This window comes from Chroicocephalus ridibundus, chromosome 1 (genome assembly GCF_963924245.1).
Source record: "Chroicocephalus ridibundus chromosome 1, bChrRid1.1, whole genome shotgun sequence".
Classification (NCBI taxonomy): domain Eukaryota; kingdom Metazoa; phylum Chordata; class Aves; order Charadriiformes; family Laridae; genus Chroicocephalus; species Chroicocephalus ridibundus.
The window spans coordinates 192,671,124-192,688,946 of NC_086284.1; the positions used below are offsets into that span (position 1 = coordinate 192,671,124).

The window sequence follows — 17,823 nt, forward strand, 5'->3', positions numbered from 1 at the left end:
GCTGGAACATAATAAGAAGAAATTTAGTCCCTATGCCAGTTTTCTGGTGGATAGTTTACTTAGGTGCCAAGCCTAAAGCTGGCCCTGGCAGCAAGCAGCACAAAGCAGTGCTGCCGTAATAAACATGAAGGACTGGAGTTCCCAGTTTGGCACAAGAAAATGTCCTGGATGTTTATGTCAAAGAAATGTTTAGCTATTAATCGAAACAAAGAAATACAGCAACTATGTTCAACATAAGAAACAAGCTTGGATGCAGAAAATCCTGATTAGCTCACTTTCTGTATTTGCACAGAACAAAGGGTCCTGGTGTTACAGCTGAAGCTGAAGAGACCACAGGAGTACATCAGAAAGTCCTTTACCAGCCTGGGCTGTGGATCATACAAAAGACTGCCAGCAAAACAAGAAACAGTGATACTCCCAGCAGGACTTTGATCATCTTATGGATCTAAAGTTGACCTGGTTGTTTTGTTGCTAGGGTTTTCTTCAAGATAAAAAATTTTGGGCCAGACAGTGAAATAGCAGGCAAAACATTTAAAGCTTTAACTGCTCCATTAAAGCAAATTCCAGTCTATCCTCCCTCATAGCCAAGAAGGCAGTACCAGCAGTACAGTTTCACTGTTTAGAGGATGTACACACAAACTTATTTGAAATAGATTTTATGGCAAAGTGTGCAAGGTGTGTGTCCGCTGTGCACAAACTGCCATGGGTGGGAGGGGAAAGGTGTCTCATGGAAGAACAGCCTGGACCGACAGCTAATTTGGTTATTAGCCATACTTTAAATACTGAGAAGTGAGGGACCTAAGGATGGTTTTTTGGCAGAAGATTCAGTAAAAGCCACAGAAAACTCCATGGTAAACATTTATTCTCTCAATCCCGATAAACGGATCTCAATTTCAGTGTACCAGGTGTCCAGTAGTCTTAGGATTTAGACTTCAATAATGACTGTGTATTACAAAAGAGATGAACATGGATATCAGTTTCCTAAACCTACGTTTAAAGCCCACCATCTGGGAGGTCTGATATAAGACACTCGGATTCCCTTGATGTGACAGATACAGAAAAAAGTCTCCACGTAGAAGCAAGGCAAGTCAAAATGACTCATGGTACCAGGGACTGCTGTACAGTAAAACTCTAAGTCTTTTTACTGTAGGCTTCAGATCAGGACACCGTCTCTGAAGAAAGTGTGCGGAGGGTAAGCAAAAGAGAAACGCTGGTAAGAAGGTGAAAACAGAGGATTACAGCAAGAAGTGGCCTGCACAGCACTAGGAAATAGAAGTCTACATATAAGCCTTCGTATATATGACCATTAACACTCTGATTAAGGGCATAAATTCCAGATTCTGTTTTACAGCTGTACAGTAAAATCAATCAGCATTAAAATAGAATATATAGAGTATTGTGGATTAGAAAAAAAAGGGACCTTTCAGAGTTATGACATTCTCTACTAGTAATCAATGAAAGTTGAAGACCATGTGTCCGTCCTCCCAAGTCAGTAGCTTTAACGACACAGTGAAGACAAAAGGTGGACACAAAAGTAGTAGTAGATTTGAGGTAGGGTGAGAAATAAGTGTTTAACAAATATTAATTCTCAAGATTCACTTAGTTCCTTCCTTTTTTCTGTTCCTCTAGAACTTTTTGTGCTTGCATAGTTTTTTATTCCACAGTTACATAGCTTTTATTTAACCTACTTATTTCCAGTTCCCAAGTTTCCCCTTAGCTAAGCAGGAGCTTACTTTGTCTCTACTTACTTCCATCTCATTCGGGGAGAGGGTGAAAGTGGGGGGATTGTTTGGGTTTTTTTAATCACTGCTTATGGGTACAAGAATGTCTTTATCCTTGCTAATACCTTTCTAGGCCCTGATCCTGCAAGTACCTACACTTTTCCCATTTTATCCTACAAAGGGCTTTCACTGATTTCAGGGAAATACTTACATGGACAAATGATTGTAGGACTGAAGCTTTAAGCAGTAATTGTCATGGGCATCCTGCATTAGCGAGCTACGAAACAAGTCCTTAAGAAGTGTACCACGCTTCGGTGGTATGATAAAGAAGTCACATTTTATGCCTATTTACATTACTGAGAATTGATCATAAAAGCTTTTTAAAAGGATTTGCAATTTCAGTTTATAGCTGTAAAGTATTATGAGATCTCATCTTCTGCTTTTGAAACCAGTAAAAATTTTGACTCGCCAAAGAACATGTATGTCTTGGAAGAAGCAAGATGACAAGCTGGCATTTCTTGGCTTAAGTTAACATTCTTTAATCACCAGACCATGCTGTGGCTCCACTACACTGGGTTCTTCCTGAATGGAGCAAAACAGTCATGCTATTCATAGGAAAAATCACTCTTTCCACAACACTTGCCAGTAATATAAATTACAGGGGACTGGGACTCAGGAGTTCTGTGTATTCAATCCCTACCCTTGCTGCGTTATTCTTATATGGCCTTGAGTAAAATATTTAATCTATTTTCCTTGATAATTGTGAATAATAATATTTATGTATCACTATTATGGTATCTTTTTCATTCTGGAAAATCTTTGGGGAAAGGATTATTTCAGTCTCACTGGAACAACGGCACCTCCTCTTCACTGGGACCTCTAGTTGAAACATCTCTTCTACTACTACTACTCCTACTCCTACTACTAATCCCTTGCAGACTAAGGAATTTTATTTTTCAAGATAAGACTTTGAATCCAAATATCAAAATTTAGTCTTTTCTCTTGTGTAATAACCAATTAATTCCTGCTAGTAGACTAATAGCTTATGGACAGGACTAGACATGCAAGTATTTTCTTACCAGTATAAGATTTATTCTCCCAGAGCTTCTATAACAGCTTATTAAGAAATGAATTGTTCCATCACAAGAAAATTCACCGCAGCCTAGGCTGCTGGTTGTTTGTTTTGGTTTTTTTTCCAGTAAATTAGTGAAATATGTTTGCAATGTAAACATCCATGCAGGGTACTTTTTCACCTATAAGGGTTTGACAAGAGTATATAAAATTCTGGATATACCTTCTCATTTTGCCCTTTTATTGATAGAACTTGATGTTTCTGTCCTTAACTAGAAATGTCTTGCCGGCTCATGTTTATGCAAAACAGATTTTTTGGAAGAGAAGAAAAAAAAAAAAAAGAGGTACTGTAACTTCAGAAGGAAACATCAAAGGACTAGTGGCAACATCTTAAGGCTTTTATCAAAGTAGTGAGGGAATGCATTAAAGCAACAATATATGTGGCTTACAAATGATAGGACTATCAAATTCAACAGGATGTCTGACGAACAGAGAGGACATGTATTACATGCATTCTTTGTTTTAAAAGAAAGACTTGAACAGTGGTTTTGCTTTCAAAACTGTGAGAGAAATATAAAAAAAAAATTAGACTTGGGCCTTTAGGTTGTGTCAATCAATGCAGCTGCAGTGGAGTCAAAGGCAGCCAAGCCCACTTCCACTTGATGACAAGTTACACTTCGGTATTTTTTTAAGTCAGTGTCTTCAAAACAAAAAATATCTATTTGGGGCTTTTTATTTCTCTCCACTTTTGTACCTATGTGAGAGCTGAGGAAGAGAGTAGTGGGATCTGACCTAGTGAATAAAAATGTAGATAGTTCTAGTAGCTCAGAACACCTCTGTTGTGAAATCGTGGAGCGTGCCCACAAAATGTCTTTCTGTCAACCCTGCTTTCCAAATGGATTTCAAGAATGTCTAAGGTGTCCTCACTTATTAGGAAAATGTTATTCGTTGATTCCTATTTATTCCTAAATCTTGCATTTAAAAAGTTTTGTTTACACAAATAGCAGAACCAGCACCATGCAAAAAACTCCAGAACTGAATGATTTATACGCAGTCTCCCCTCAACCCCAACCCCAACGTCTGTGTGGAGCACAGCTGCCTGTTCTGTTCAAATTTATGGCTTTTGCAGCCTGCTGTAGGAAAAAAAAAATAGATTATGAATCTACCCCAGGAAGACATGGCTCTTCTCTTCTCCCAGTCCCTGCAGCAGTAGCTGGTTACAAGTCCCAGCTAACTCCAGACACTGCAATTTGTAGTCCCAGCAAGTCCATTGACTGCTCTTAGTATTTCACTAATGCTCACAGCTATTAGTATGCAAAAAGGCTTCATACACTGGGGGATAATACCCATTCACCAGTTTCACAACTAAAATAACTGGGAGTTCATATAAAGCTAGTTCAGATGGAGCTGGGATTAAAACCTAGTTCTGTTACACCTGTGTGTGTGCACGCGCGTGTGTATATATATGTATATAAACCATAAACTCAGCCACAGTGTCATACTGAGAATTTAGAAATAAACCTGCCCCTCATAGCAGCAAGACAACATACAGAGAGGCGTGGGGACAACTAATTTCCATAATAAGAGATCTGTCCATTCAGTTCACAAGAAGAGTACATGTTAAAAAAGTGTTCTGGGTCTAGTTCTTGCAAATTATTCTTATTGGATCATTATTACAGTGGTTATGTTTTCTGGAACCATTGAACCCTGGTCAAGAAGGGCAAGAAAGAGATAAGAGACGCTCAGCATCACTAGACTCCCTCTGCATGCCTGCTTCACCCCCCAGTGATGTGGCATCAGCGTGTTGCTCTGCGTAGGGTCATGTAGGGATGCTAAGCAGCTGCTTTTTATTGATTTGCAGCTCTTACAACATGTTCTGTGGATCTGCCGGCTGTGAGTTCACAGGCAGCTGCTAATCCACGTGGAGGTGAAAAGCAATGGATAAAAATTAGCACAGGGACTTGGAAATAATGGACAGAATCACAAACTTAAGCTGCTGGAGTTTTATTGCAAAACTCAGAATTTAGAAAAAGAAATCTGATGATTCATCTTTACTGTGTCATTTTTATTTGTTTTTGAATATGGGCACTCTCTTTCTCAATATAGGATGTGGCAGAGTTAGGGTGTATTTGAGGCGGGCAGCAATGCCTGTACGGCCAGAGAGCAGAAGGTTCTCTTGGGGCAGGAGGCCAAAATTCAGAACATGGTTATTATTCTTGAAAGCATAACTCTAAAGCTCAAGGGAAAACCAGGACATTTGCTTCTATGCATCAGGTCCCCAGACTGATTAATGCTCACTACAGCAGAGATTTATGGATGCTTCTTTCTAATAGCTCTTCCGTGAGCCCAACAGAGGATGATTTTTGCACTTCCTAACTCTCTCATCACAAGCTCTCCACCCATTTATACTACTTCAAAATGTCAGCAGGCCAAAGCTGTCCATTATACCTTATTATTATTTATTTATTGCATTATAGCAGCACAGAGAAGTGGTGGTATAGTACGACTAAGGAATGAAATGGGGTTCCAGCCCATCATCACCACTTATATCCACCTCCTGCCACCTTGGCAGCCCACCACCTGCAACCTGCTTGATCCATGCATGTTCACTGCATGCACACTCAGCAGCTACATCACTCCTAACAGCCCGTGATATACCAGAAATCCCTCACCCCATACATTTCACACACACAGAACAAAATTTCAGGCTCTGCCCCATGTCACAGGTTGCTCAGGAGGCACAATCAACCAATAGTTATAACCAGCAGTTTTACGATGTGGCACTTTTCCTGCTTTTTGAACATCACTGAAAATTTTTGAGCTCCTGGAGTGCAACTCTGATTTTGAAATAAACTCTGAAATTCCTGTTTCTGTAATACTGGTAAAAATCCGATATATAAAAACCTCTTTGTTAAAACTGAGGAATTCAAAAGGGCTGAGAAATTTGACAAACACCCATTTCTGTCTATCTGTTGGAGAGCTTGATTAGGATCTCACAGATTTATGAAAGAAGTAATAATAAATACAGCTCTGAACTAACAAGAAAGAGAGCAGGAACAAGAGACAGGGAATACACATTCATTGCCTATTAATTGCCTTGCTATATGGTCCTCTGTGCTCGTGGGAAGTCATGTTTTAGAAACATTCAGGCAGATATCCAGCAGAGAGCATGATACTCTCTTCAGCAGGCTTACCCATACACCTGCAACAGCTAATGAAATAACGTCAACTTTTTATGAATATTCAGAGTGCTTTTGTTAATAAAAAAAAAGACACCATTATAATAGCCAGCCATTATGTAGGCTGGCACCAACTGTTCAACTTTTCTAACCGAAAAAAAAATAATTGCGTGTGAATTGTGTTGTTCATGAAAGTGAGAGAGATGTAGGAAGAAGGCAGCCAGGCACCGCAAACACCTGCATGTCACCTCAGGCTCCACCTGGAACACCGGCTGTTCAATTACCAGGGCTCACCTCTACAACCCACGCAGCCTCATGCAGCAGTTGCACAGCAGGACTACGGGGCTAAGGACTAGTTAATATCTGCAGGCAATTTTTCAAAACTACAGCAGGTTTGTAGAACTGTCTCTGTCGATGTAGGAATTATGAGACAAGAGCACTCAATGAGACCGGGACCAAAAAAATAATGTTGTCCATTTATGGGCTGGTTTAGACCCAAAAAGTTATGTGAAGTTTTACATTCCTGCAAGTAGTATATCAAAGGGATACAGTTCCTAAATGTATCTAAGAGGTACGGTAAACATACAAAGGCACAGTGACTCCTTTTTAAGTGTGGCTCCTATTCTTCTAGGGAAAACAGGGTGGATAAGCTGCTGTTTATGAAAAAGGCTGTCTCTGGCAGTCTCACTTGCCCTGCAAAGGGTGTTTTTCATTTTGAGGTGAATTTATTTGATTTTAGTTATATTTATATATAGATGAGTTCATTAATTTGTCTGAATTCAGACAGATAAAGGGGTGTAGATACCATGCAGCCGAGCAGGCAGTGCCTAACTTGAAGACATCTGCTACCCCTTTCCCCCTCCACCCTCTCTTCCAAATGAGAGTTCTGTCCCTGAGCACAGAGCAAAAGCACAGACATTTAGAATATTCAGAAGATCAATTTAATATTTTTTTTCTGATTAGATCTTACACACTTATCAGAATTCCTCCTTGCGACTGAGTGAACTGAATTAAATGGCAATGACATCATGATGTAATATCCTATTCATACCAAAAAAATCTAATAAACAATTCTCTATAAATGAAAGTGTCTATTATTATTGATGGGTTTGTCTCTTATTCTGACCCTTTCCACAAATGTTCCTCCTGTACAGGCCATCTTTTCAGATCCAGCTCTACCCTGGCACTGGTAACAGATCCCCCAACGGGAGACGACCAAGTTGTAGGGCAGGTCGACCCAGCTGGCCTTTACTCAACTGTAAAAGAGAAAATCTCCTTCACGTCTTTCTGTTCCGTAAAGAATGAGTAACTGAAATCATAATCTTAAATGGTAATTTATAGGCAGTATATATATAATATACAAAAACATACGTATGTAGCTCTCTGTTTCTCATACGTGCCTTCCTTTAGATGGGCAAAGACACCGAGAGCTTTTAAAGTAGAATAAAAAACTTGCAGTTTATCTCAAAACTCTCCATGCACTTGAGTTTCTCATCTCATTATATTAATTAATCTTATTGGCTTCAACATGTATTTTTTATATCCTGAAATGAAAAAGTGAGGTCTATTATGATTACTGATATTTCTAAATTAGCTTTTCCCTCAAATTGAGACAAAAGTCTGCCTTCTTTGTGTGCTTCAAATTATGAGCTTAGCTCCCTGCTCACTCTCACCACTTTTCTATCAGTAGGACTCTGTAGACATCAAAAGCTCTCTCAGAGCAGGGCAGGAGGAGTCAGCCCTATGAATTAGTCGATGATGACAACTAAGAAAACTACAAGACACAGCTTTAAAGAGCATAAGACATATCAAAATAAACCACACCCAAATAGCCGAAGTAAGTACACAGAGCCACCTCATGTAATCAACACTCTGAGGTTGGTGAAGCACTATTTAAATTCTTACACAGTGAAAAAAAGACACAAAATCTTCAAGTGCTACTTCAACCTTAATGAACAGACTGAACAGACCACAATGGGAATGAGATTTTCTTCTCCATTGTGGAGTTTCACAGGATGCAAGCACATTGTTAGTCTTCAGCATGTGTTATACATGGGGCAGGACATCGACTAACACATGGTAATAACAATCCTGACATCACTTCATCGAATCATAGAATGGTTTGTGTTGGAACGGACTTTTAAAGGTCATCTAGTCCAGTCTCCCTGCAATGAGCAGGGACATCTTCAAATAGATCAGGTGGCTCAGAGCCACGTCCAACCTGACCTTGAATGTTTCCAGGCATGGCGCATCTACCACCTCTCTGGGCAACCTGTGCCCGTGTTTCACCACACTCATCGTAAACAATTCCTTCCTTATATCTATTCTAAATCTGCCCTCTTTTAAGTTTAAAACCATTACCCCTTGTCCCATCACAACAGGCCCTGCTAAAAAGTCTGTCTGAATGTTTCTTATAAGCCCTCTTTAGGTACTGGAAGGCCGCGTTAAGGTCTCCCTGGAGCCTTCTCTTCTTCAGGCTGAACAACCCCAACTCTCTCAGCCTGTCCTCACGGGAGAGGTGCTCCAGCCCTCTGATCGTCTTTGCGGCCCTCTTCTGGGCCCACTCCAACAGGTCTAAGCCCTTCCTGTGCTGAGAACTCCAGAGCTGGACACAGGACTCCAGGTGGGGTCTCACGAGAGCAGAGTAGAGGGGGAGAATCACCTCCCTCGACCTGCTGGCCATGCTTCTTTTGTTGCAGCCCAGGAAACGATTGGCTTTCTGGGCTGTGAACACACACTAGTGGGTCATGTCCCGCTTTTCATCTACTTCTTGATTGTTGAGGATCTATGCACTTCACACATGCGATGGAACAAAATATTCAAACTCATGTCCTTTGAGAGTTATGTTTCACTATTTCTTTAGGACATTCAGTGCAAATGAACTGTTTCTTATAGGTATGGAAAATCACCACCATGGTAAACTATATGGGCTACAAAATATCATAGACAGTAATTGCTCTCAGGAACACTTCTGTCTAGGTTTCTGAATGTGAGCTTAGAGGGGGAAGTCTGGACATAAGACAATCTTAGCTCAGGCATCAAAGACCATGTGCAGACATGGGACACAAAGCTAGCATTAAATACATGTTTCTGCTATCCTAGACATCTGCTCATGAACCTGGGGAGGGTGTTTCGAATTTCTTAGTCAAATTTAAATTAATTAGCACACTAACTCTCATAGATTCAAGTGACTTGTAACATGAATTGCATGATAGTATTCATTAGATTTTGTTTTGGTTTAATCCTGCTAAACCTGAAAATACACACACTTCAAAAAACCCCAACAGAACATAATGTTGACATTCAAGTCAGAGCACAAAGGCCATTATAGGAGAACAAAGTTAGGATCAGTCTCTGAATCTCCTTTGTCCTGGATGCAGGTGCAGCTTCATGTTCTGTACAGACACAAGTACTTTAAGAAAACGTGAGAGTCAGCAGCAAGAGGAGCCAGGTGTTGATCTTTACCACGCAAAAAGAAGCACGACTGTTTGATGCAGACTTATGAGGATTCCTTTGGATACTACGTACAGCAACTACCCAGCTTTGTTGAGCTCTCATGCATACTCTCAATCCCACTGTCAGTTTTTATGAGGATGGCAATAGTTCAGCAATTTATTAGTTCTTATCACATTACATTATCTTGGTCTTTGTAGGAGTAGTTGAAATATCACTTCCACCAGTTGTAATTATATTTTCTGGAGACATTAGTGTAATTTGAAGAGCAGTGTGTTTGTCATGTCCCATCATCAGAACAAGAGAGCTCTATTCCATGTCCCGGTTGGATCACTCCTTTTTAAATACTTAATTTTTGTGGAAGCCAATAGATTCCTAAATATACCCTAGGCACCTTTGTGGGTCTGTGTTTTAATCCTGTCTCATGAATTAAATATATATATGCAAATCTCTAATCAGAGTTTGTTTTGGTCACTTAACATTGAATTCCTATCATTTTTGGACAAATCAGACTCAGTTTAGGCAGCTTAAGCTAACATAAAAATTAGAAAAAATGTATCTACTTGTCTCAAATGGTTTCCATTCTCAGGTATCCAGGAAATGGAAAGGAAATTATATGATCATGATAATAGCAATACAGACCATCCAAATAACGATGGGATTCACTGAGCTGAAAGTTAGTGACTGGCAACTTCCAGCTGAAAGTTAGTGATGGTGAAATAGGAAGTTCTGAATAGGAGCTCTCTGAAGATGTTTTACTTTAATGTTCCATAACATTCAGTTATGAATATTCCTCACTTGCACAAAGCCTCCACATCTGTGTTGTTGAATTCCACGGGCGTATAAAATTGTGTTCAAAAATCTTAAATAACAACATTTATATGGTATTTTTAACCTCCTTGACAGTTTTTCTTTCACCTCTTTGACAAAAATGAGCAAAAAAGTACTGGTACTCCAGACTTTCAGTAGCTGCTGAATATGTATTTCTCTGAAGCTATCTTATTTAATTTCATTTAATAAAGTTGTTGACATTTTCCAAATACAAAATTGTGGTTGTCCTCATTGTCACACGCTCTTGGCACAGCCCTCTAACATACAAATGTAAAATAATTTCTCCTAGCTAACATTTAAAATAAATCTAATTACAATGGTATGAATTCAGAAATAGCAATGTGGAGAAAAATAATGAAGTCAATAGAATTAAAAGGAAAGAAGATCTTTAAAATTAAAGTCCTGTGAAAAAAAAAATTGATAGAAAGATGTTTGTGCATAAAAATAGTCAACTTCAAACAATATTCAAACAAACAGAAAACAAATCGTTTCAATTATTTTATGACATAAATAATTATAGTGATTCCAGAAATTGAATTTACAAGAATTAAGTTTTATCATTATGTATGAGGTTACATTATTAAATGTAACAGGAAACCCACAGTTTGGTTCTAACCCTGTAGAACGGCTTTCTATCATTTAAACATGATTTGGAGGAGGGGGATGCTCTCCTGCATGTTACCGTGTTCTATTTCATCTTTAATTTAACCCTTTGAGCATTTTGCAGAATGAACAGAAGTCATCCGCCATCATGAAGAAAAGGATAAATTTGATTAATTCAGTTTGGTTAAAAAGTAGAAGTATTTCAACTTGCTGTCATGTCAATAACTACAAAGATAAATTAAAATTCCTGTTGGTATTTATAATTGGTTGGAGATCTTTTTTCAAGGACTTCAGTATAAAGCACGAGAAGCTGCAGACCCGATCAAGCATCTGTAGGCACTAAAGTAACACATACACTCGCTTGACCTGTGAGAGCCACAGGCGCTTCCAGAATTATTTACTCCTCGGGGAGACAGCAAGTGTTTACGTTCTGGCTTTTCTCAGTGAACCTTTTTAGAAAGAATAACTTACTTTCCACCTGATGAACAGCTCATGCGTGCTCTGAGCAGCAACCCCAACGTCATCCACTCTGAGAGGGAGCAGAAAACACACAGAGGCATTTGGCAGACGTGGCAGAGGCAATCCCAGCTGCCTGTGGTTCCCTAAATAGACTGGAAAACAGCTCCTCTTTGTGTGGTACCAGCCTCACACCTATCACCACCCACCTTGAGACACCCCTCCTTGAGTGGGGTCTCAAACACCCAGACACCAGCAGTGGGAATTATGTTACCCCAAAGATCCGGCAACTTTTACAGAAAAAGAACTTGAAAATTTCCCATGCTGCTGTGGAAAGGCTTTGTTTTATCATCATTAAATATATTAATGCCAATGAGCTACAGATGCTGTCAATTATATGGTCTTGGAGTTATCTCACATGAGTAAGGTAAATGACCATCCTCCTCTTTGTATGCTGGTCACACTGGCTGAGATCATGACTTACTATAACTCATTTCATTAAATCCTGAGATATAGTAGCTGAGTATCTGGATCCCTTTAATTAAAGCTTATATGGCATCATAATTTATACAATCAAAATTTCAGCTGTCTTTACCAAAGTCCTGCAAGAAAGATAGCCTAACATTAGCAATTAAAACTGAACAGAGGCCACTCTGAGTTTGAGTTGACAGTGGACTCTAAGAAAAAGTAGTCTGAGTCATGCCATTATTGCTCAAAGTCATTACATTTCACTGCCCTATTTTTAGACTTTTTTTTTTTTTTAAATAGATGTCAAGCCCAGAAACTGAAGATTGAGGAAAGTTAAGATGAAAAAGAACACTGAAGTTTTTCATTAGAAGACCCATTGTAGAACAGGGAGGCAAAATGTACTTGATTGACAGGTTAAATTTTGTTGAACTAAACATCTGGAATGCTGATGTTTTACAATTTTACAAACATCCTTCTTTTTATTTCATTCTACAAATCATTCCTAATTCTCATCTTTTGAGTCTGCCATTTCACTCATGTTTCTGTTGGGTGGTGAATTAGAATCACAGAATCGCCTAGGTTGGAAGGGACCTCTCAGATCATCTAGTCCAACCATCAACCTGACACTGACAAAAACCATCACTAAACCGTATCTCTAAGCACTGTGTCTACCCGTCTTTTAAATATCTCCAGGGATGGTGCCTCAACCACTTCCCTGGGCAGCCTGTTCCAATGCTTAATAACCCTTTCAGTGTAAAGATTTTTCCTAATATCCAGTCTAAACCTCCCCTGGCGCAACTTGGGGCCGTTTCCTCTTGTCGCCTGTTACTTGGCAGAAGATACTGATCCCCACCTGGCTACAGCCTCCTGTCAGGTAGTTGTAGAGAGCGATAAGGTCTCCCCTCAGCCTCCTTTTCTCCAGGCTGAACAACCCCAGCTCCCTCAGCTGCTCCTCATAAGATTTGTTCTCCAGACCCCTCACCAGCTTCGTTGCCCTTCTCTGGACCTGCTCCAGCACCTCTATGTCTTTTTTGTAGTGAGGGGCACAAAACTGGACACAGTACTTGTCTGGTTTTGAAACTATTTTCATTTTGTTTCCCCTCCTTTTTTTCCCAGTGTGGAATACATCTAATATTGAAGACTGTCAATATTGTACACTGGACCCTTGTATTTACATTCAAACACCATCTATGATGCAGCTAAAGAAATTGCATTTCTGTAAAAAGCAAAATTAGAATAATATTTCATGCTTATCAGGCATATTGATTACATTTCACCAATGGAAATTAAGAAGAGAAAAAGTGCAAAGTAATCTGAAAGGTATTTCCACAGTTCCAGCGCATAACTGTAGATTGTGCTGTAGATTTTCAGTGAATTTTCACTTACAGCACTATCTTCATCAGTTTATATAATAATCAGAAAAAAAAAAAGTTTTTCTGTGTTTATTTGGCCATTTTCAAATCAGTACAAGTGAAAGCAGCTGCAGTAAAGTCCATTGCAAAACTGGTTTACAATGGAACTGTGTTTAGCTTACTGCATCCGTGAAACTGGCTACAAACCAGGCTGAACCTTATTTTGAGGGTCTGATTATCTTGCAAAACTTTCAGCACTTCCTTTTTCGGATTAGGCTGTGAAGTGTGAGAAGTCTCCTCTCATCCTTCCTTCTTTCTTTCCCCACCCTCAGGCTTTCAGCTGTTGCTTAAGATTCTGACTTAACAAGGAAGTTTGAAGGAACATGGCAAAATTAATAATATACACTAGACTGAAATGGATTCAAGATATATGGTGAAGAACTTTGTCTCAGGACAGCAAGAGTGTGTTCCTGCGCAATGACTAAGATGCTGGTCAATTCCTGCCACCTCTCTGTGCCGTCCTTCTGCTGCCTTTTTGCCTGCCTTCCCTAGTTAAATTCTTCAAGGCAAACCCTATTTCTTGCCATGCATTTTTACCTGACAGGACTCCAAACTTTAGACACTTCAGACTTAGACACCTCTACCTGAGATGATCCTCTGACTGGAAAGAAATCTCCAGGAGGTGATTTGTTTCACGGACCATAGACAACTAACTGAGGATTGCACAGAGGTCTCCTGAGTTCACTCCTCTGCTCTGTTTGTTATGAAGGCAACCTGGCACTAGCAGCTCCAGCTAAGACATACGACTTCTGGGTACGGACATGAGAGCAGATGAAGTCCCTTTGTTATATCCAGTGTAGCCATTTAGACGCTTAATACAACCCTAAGTAAAGTTTTATCTGAATTTGGATGGATTTGCTTTAGTTGAGCAGGTTTACTCTTCATTTCAAAGTCACAATTCATTAAACACCCAAAAAGGGGAAAATTATTTTCTGCTGTGATATCTCGCTTCATCCCTAAAGGCTTTGCAGCACACCCAGCCACACAGGGAGGTGAAGAGGGGGATTCCGCTTCTGCAAAGGGCAGCAGCTGGATTGAATACCCTCTGAAGAAGGGAGGCTTTGAAACACCATGCATAACTCAGGAAAACGACGAGCATTTTCTACAATACGTGTAGCCTAAGACTTGAGAAGCAGCTTTCCCTTAGCCCACACTTAACTTTTTCCTGAAGAAACATCAAACCAACAGGTTTTGAACACACCTATATAGTCTCTGCCAGGATGAAAAGTTAATAGATCCCAATGGGTACGGCTGCTTGATCAGCAAGCTTATTTTGCGCTTGGCTGTGCCTGGTTTTGCAACCGCTTCTTTACCGAACCGTGGTATAATTATCGCTTGCAGGAAAGGGTTTGTTCGGTTCCCAGCCTTGTGCTGACAACAGCCTGCAGCCGTGTGCTGCTACCCCTGCGTTCACAACTCAGCAGGATTTATCCCAATGGAACAAGGCCAGTTACAGACAGATGTGACCACAACATTACCCAGCCCAGCTGATTACCTATCATCTAGGTGGGCAACATACTGCTACAGTCCCAAGAAGCTGCCAAAAGTAAGAGAATGACCACGAAACAAGTCCTGGGCCTCTGCCCACTGGTTCACCACTTCAAGGTAGCTTTGCAGCGCTCTGGTGACTCAACCCTTTTATACATTTGTGCTGAAGGATCCTCATAGAGATGTTCCCTTTCTCTTTTGGTGCAGGGAAAGCAAATGCTAGGGAAATTTACTGTCTTGTGCACTGGAAGTACAACTCTATAAAGGCAAAGCAACTTAGAGCAATGGATTAAAACACAACACCAGGGCAAAACACAGCTCAAGGGCAACCTTGCCTTTTACTGACCTGCATTAGACACTTCAAAATCACACCTTTGTTTTCTTAAATTCATTTGCATTTACAATTGTGTACACCTTCACACCTGCATTAACCCAACATGACCAGTTACCCTAGAGCAGAGTACGTAAGTGCATCTCTAGTAAGCAGGTGTTATTCCCCAATACTGGTAGTCACATTTGCCTTCTTCCACTCAGCAAAGGTGTTGGGCATTCTTGAGGTTGGGGAGCATGCAGTAGGTCAATATGAAGAGAACAGAATTGCTTCAAATCTAACCTGGTTACCTTTTTTTTTTTTTTCTTGCTATGTTTCTTCCATGCAAACGCACATCAGTTCCAGAATATGGATTTTGGATTAAATTAGAGAGTTGTGTCCTGATTATGTCTAAAACAGGTAGGTTGATTGCTCTATGTTAGATCTTGTTTCTCCACACTGAGAACTGACTTAGCCCAGCTGTCAAATTTTCAGAACAACCCAGATAAGAAGAGCTAACTAGGAGAAGTTTTATAATATGACTTGGGATAAATCAGTCAGATTTTTTGTAATTTACCTTGGTTTAAAATTAGGCATCTAAATTAGTACTCGGTCCTGTCAGCTGCCACGGTAGCTCTCCAAAAGTCAATTGCTCCCCTCAGCATTGGAAGGAACGCACTGACTTTGATGTGAAATTATACATTCAGGATATTCTTGTGAGAAACAAAAAAGTGACTCAAGAATGCCAGTCTCCACTGATCTTATTGTAGCCCATGCTCTTAAATCACTTTCAGGCTTTGAAAATTCATCTACATTTTGGACATCCAAATTTGAGAGCTTCGTCCATGACCGTGGAGGCAAAAAGACCAAGTATGACTGAATTCTTTAGATACCAAATAGTAATTATAGGTCTGGGGGACTAAGGGGTGTTATTGGTTTTTTCCTTAGATCAGGGGGTTTTGTTTTCCTTTTCCTTGGGGTCAAATTGTCTATATTTAGAATCGAGTTTTCATGGTGGAGAATTTAACTATGAATGCATATAGCTGTCTATACATCTATGTACATGGACTTAACATCTGTACACACATGATTGTTAAAGTCCCCATAGTTCTAAAATTATTTCATAATTAAATACAAAATGGATGAGGGGAAGGGGTAAACTGCATAGTGGAAAAGAGTGGTGCGACGTAAATTTTATTTGAATGCAGTCTTGCTCTGAATTTGCCAGCAAAACTTGCACTGAATTCAACAGAAGCTTTGTGTAAATAAGCAGTAAAGACCATGGACTGTTTTATATAGTACAACAAATTTAATTTTAGAAAATAGGGAAATGAAATCTCCTTGTCTTCTCAGAAAGCAGTTTATTAAGTTAATGGTCTAACTTAGACCCGGGTAGCTATGGTGCAATGCTATGGCTATAGAAGTACAATAGTTTCATTGTAATGCGGTCCAAATCCAGATGGCATCGAAAATATCTTGTTAACCAACCAGTTTGTGCCAAAAAAATACACTGCAAGTTCAATGGCAGTTAAAATAGGAGCATTAAAATCAATTATTAATGAGTACACAAATAAGCCCTGTTGTGCAGTTGCCGCTCTCGCACACCCCCTCCAGGAAGCGGGATGCTGCCCCCCAGGCTGGGATGGGCACTCAGGCTCTCCACAAGGTTGTCACTGCCACTATGAGGCCCTGCACCCACTCCTGTGGTCCCTGAACCCTGGTTAGACCCTGCTAGTTAGTCTTCCCCACTTCCAAGAAGCAGAATGATCCCTGGAGGCAGGTACTTGCCTGTCCCCGTACTCACCCCGGCTCCTCACCCATAGCGGGGGTGGCAGACATGGCCGGCTGGCTGGAGGTCAGTAATGCCGAGGGAAGCAAGCACCAGGGGGTTTCACAGATCCTGCTTCCCTTCCCATGAAGGGTGGGGACAAAGTTCGCCTCTTAAGGAACTACTAGAAATTTGGTTCTATATTTGACTTTCGATGGCTGTTAAAGACAACTGCTCACGGCAGAGTTTGCGTAACACCACCTTCCTCTCACAAACAAAACATGTCTTTTTGGAAGTGAGGTGGAAATTTTAGCTATTACTTTAACAGCTTTCAAATTCTCAGAAATACACGAGAAAACCTGCCCCAAAAGCTATAGCATGTACCAAGACAAAATTAATACGAGATGAGATGACTCTTTCATCACAGCAGGGAGACTCAAGAAAAAAAAGCCCTGAATATGGATCAAGTTTTTGGGTACTTAAAAGGGCAGCTCAGGTGTATGTGGTGTTGAAGATGTGTTTATCTTGGATTGAGATTAAAAAGTCCTGTAATCAGGATAGGCTCTTGTAATGCAACGATTTCCTCCAAATTATGAATAACTTGAAATCACGCTAAGTCCCCTAAGCCTTTTTTTTAATTTTTTCCTTAAAGTAGTGCCTATATGCTAAAGCCTTGAGGGAGGCAATTTTGTCTCTTTTAAGGACAGTTTTTACAACTGCTGTAACTATGATGGGCATATTTGAATCTTCAGATTCAAATGCTTTTCAAAGGTGGGAGTTACACCCCCAAGTAATATTTGGAAAACACCCATTTCTCTTACACTGTATGTGTGTAACATTAGAGTAAAGGATTCATCTAACGTTTCATGAGAGGCAAGAACTGGGATACGCAAGCAATGACAGATGAGCTATAGCTAGCGCAGTATTTTCCTGGTTTAATTATTCTTTGGTTGGAAGATGCTAAAACACTTTGGAAAGTCTCACACTCACACTCAAGTTTTTGGTGCATTGCACAAAATCAAAAGCCAAGGGGGCTGAGATTCAAATAGCAGCTCACAATTTT

General features: G+C 40.0%; 1 protein-coding gene across 2 annotated transcripts in view; it reads right to left on the bottom strand.

The window, feature by feature from the left end:
* TFEC (transcription factor EC) overlaps nucleotides 1-16,921 on the bottom strand; it is a 71,638-nt gene extending 54,717 nt beyond the window's left edge. For both annotated transcript variants that reach the window (XM_063323224.1, XM_063323223.1), the window contains exon 1: nucleotides 16,797-16,921. The gene's annotated coding sequence lies outside the window, so the exon portion shown is untranslated. The remainder of the gene's footprint in view (nucleotides 1-16,796) is intronic.
* Nucleotides 16,922-17,823: the final 902 nt, after the last annotated feature.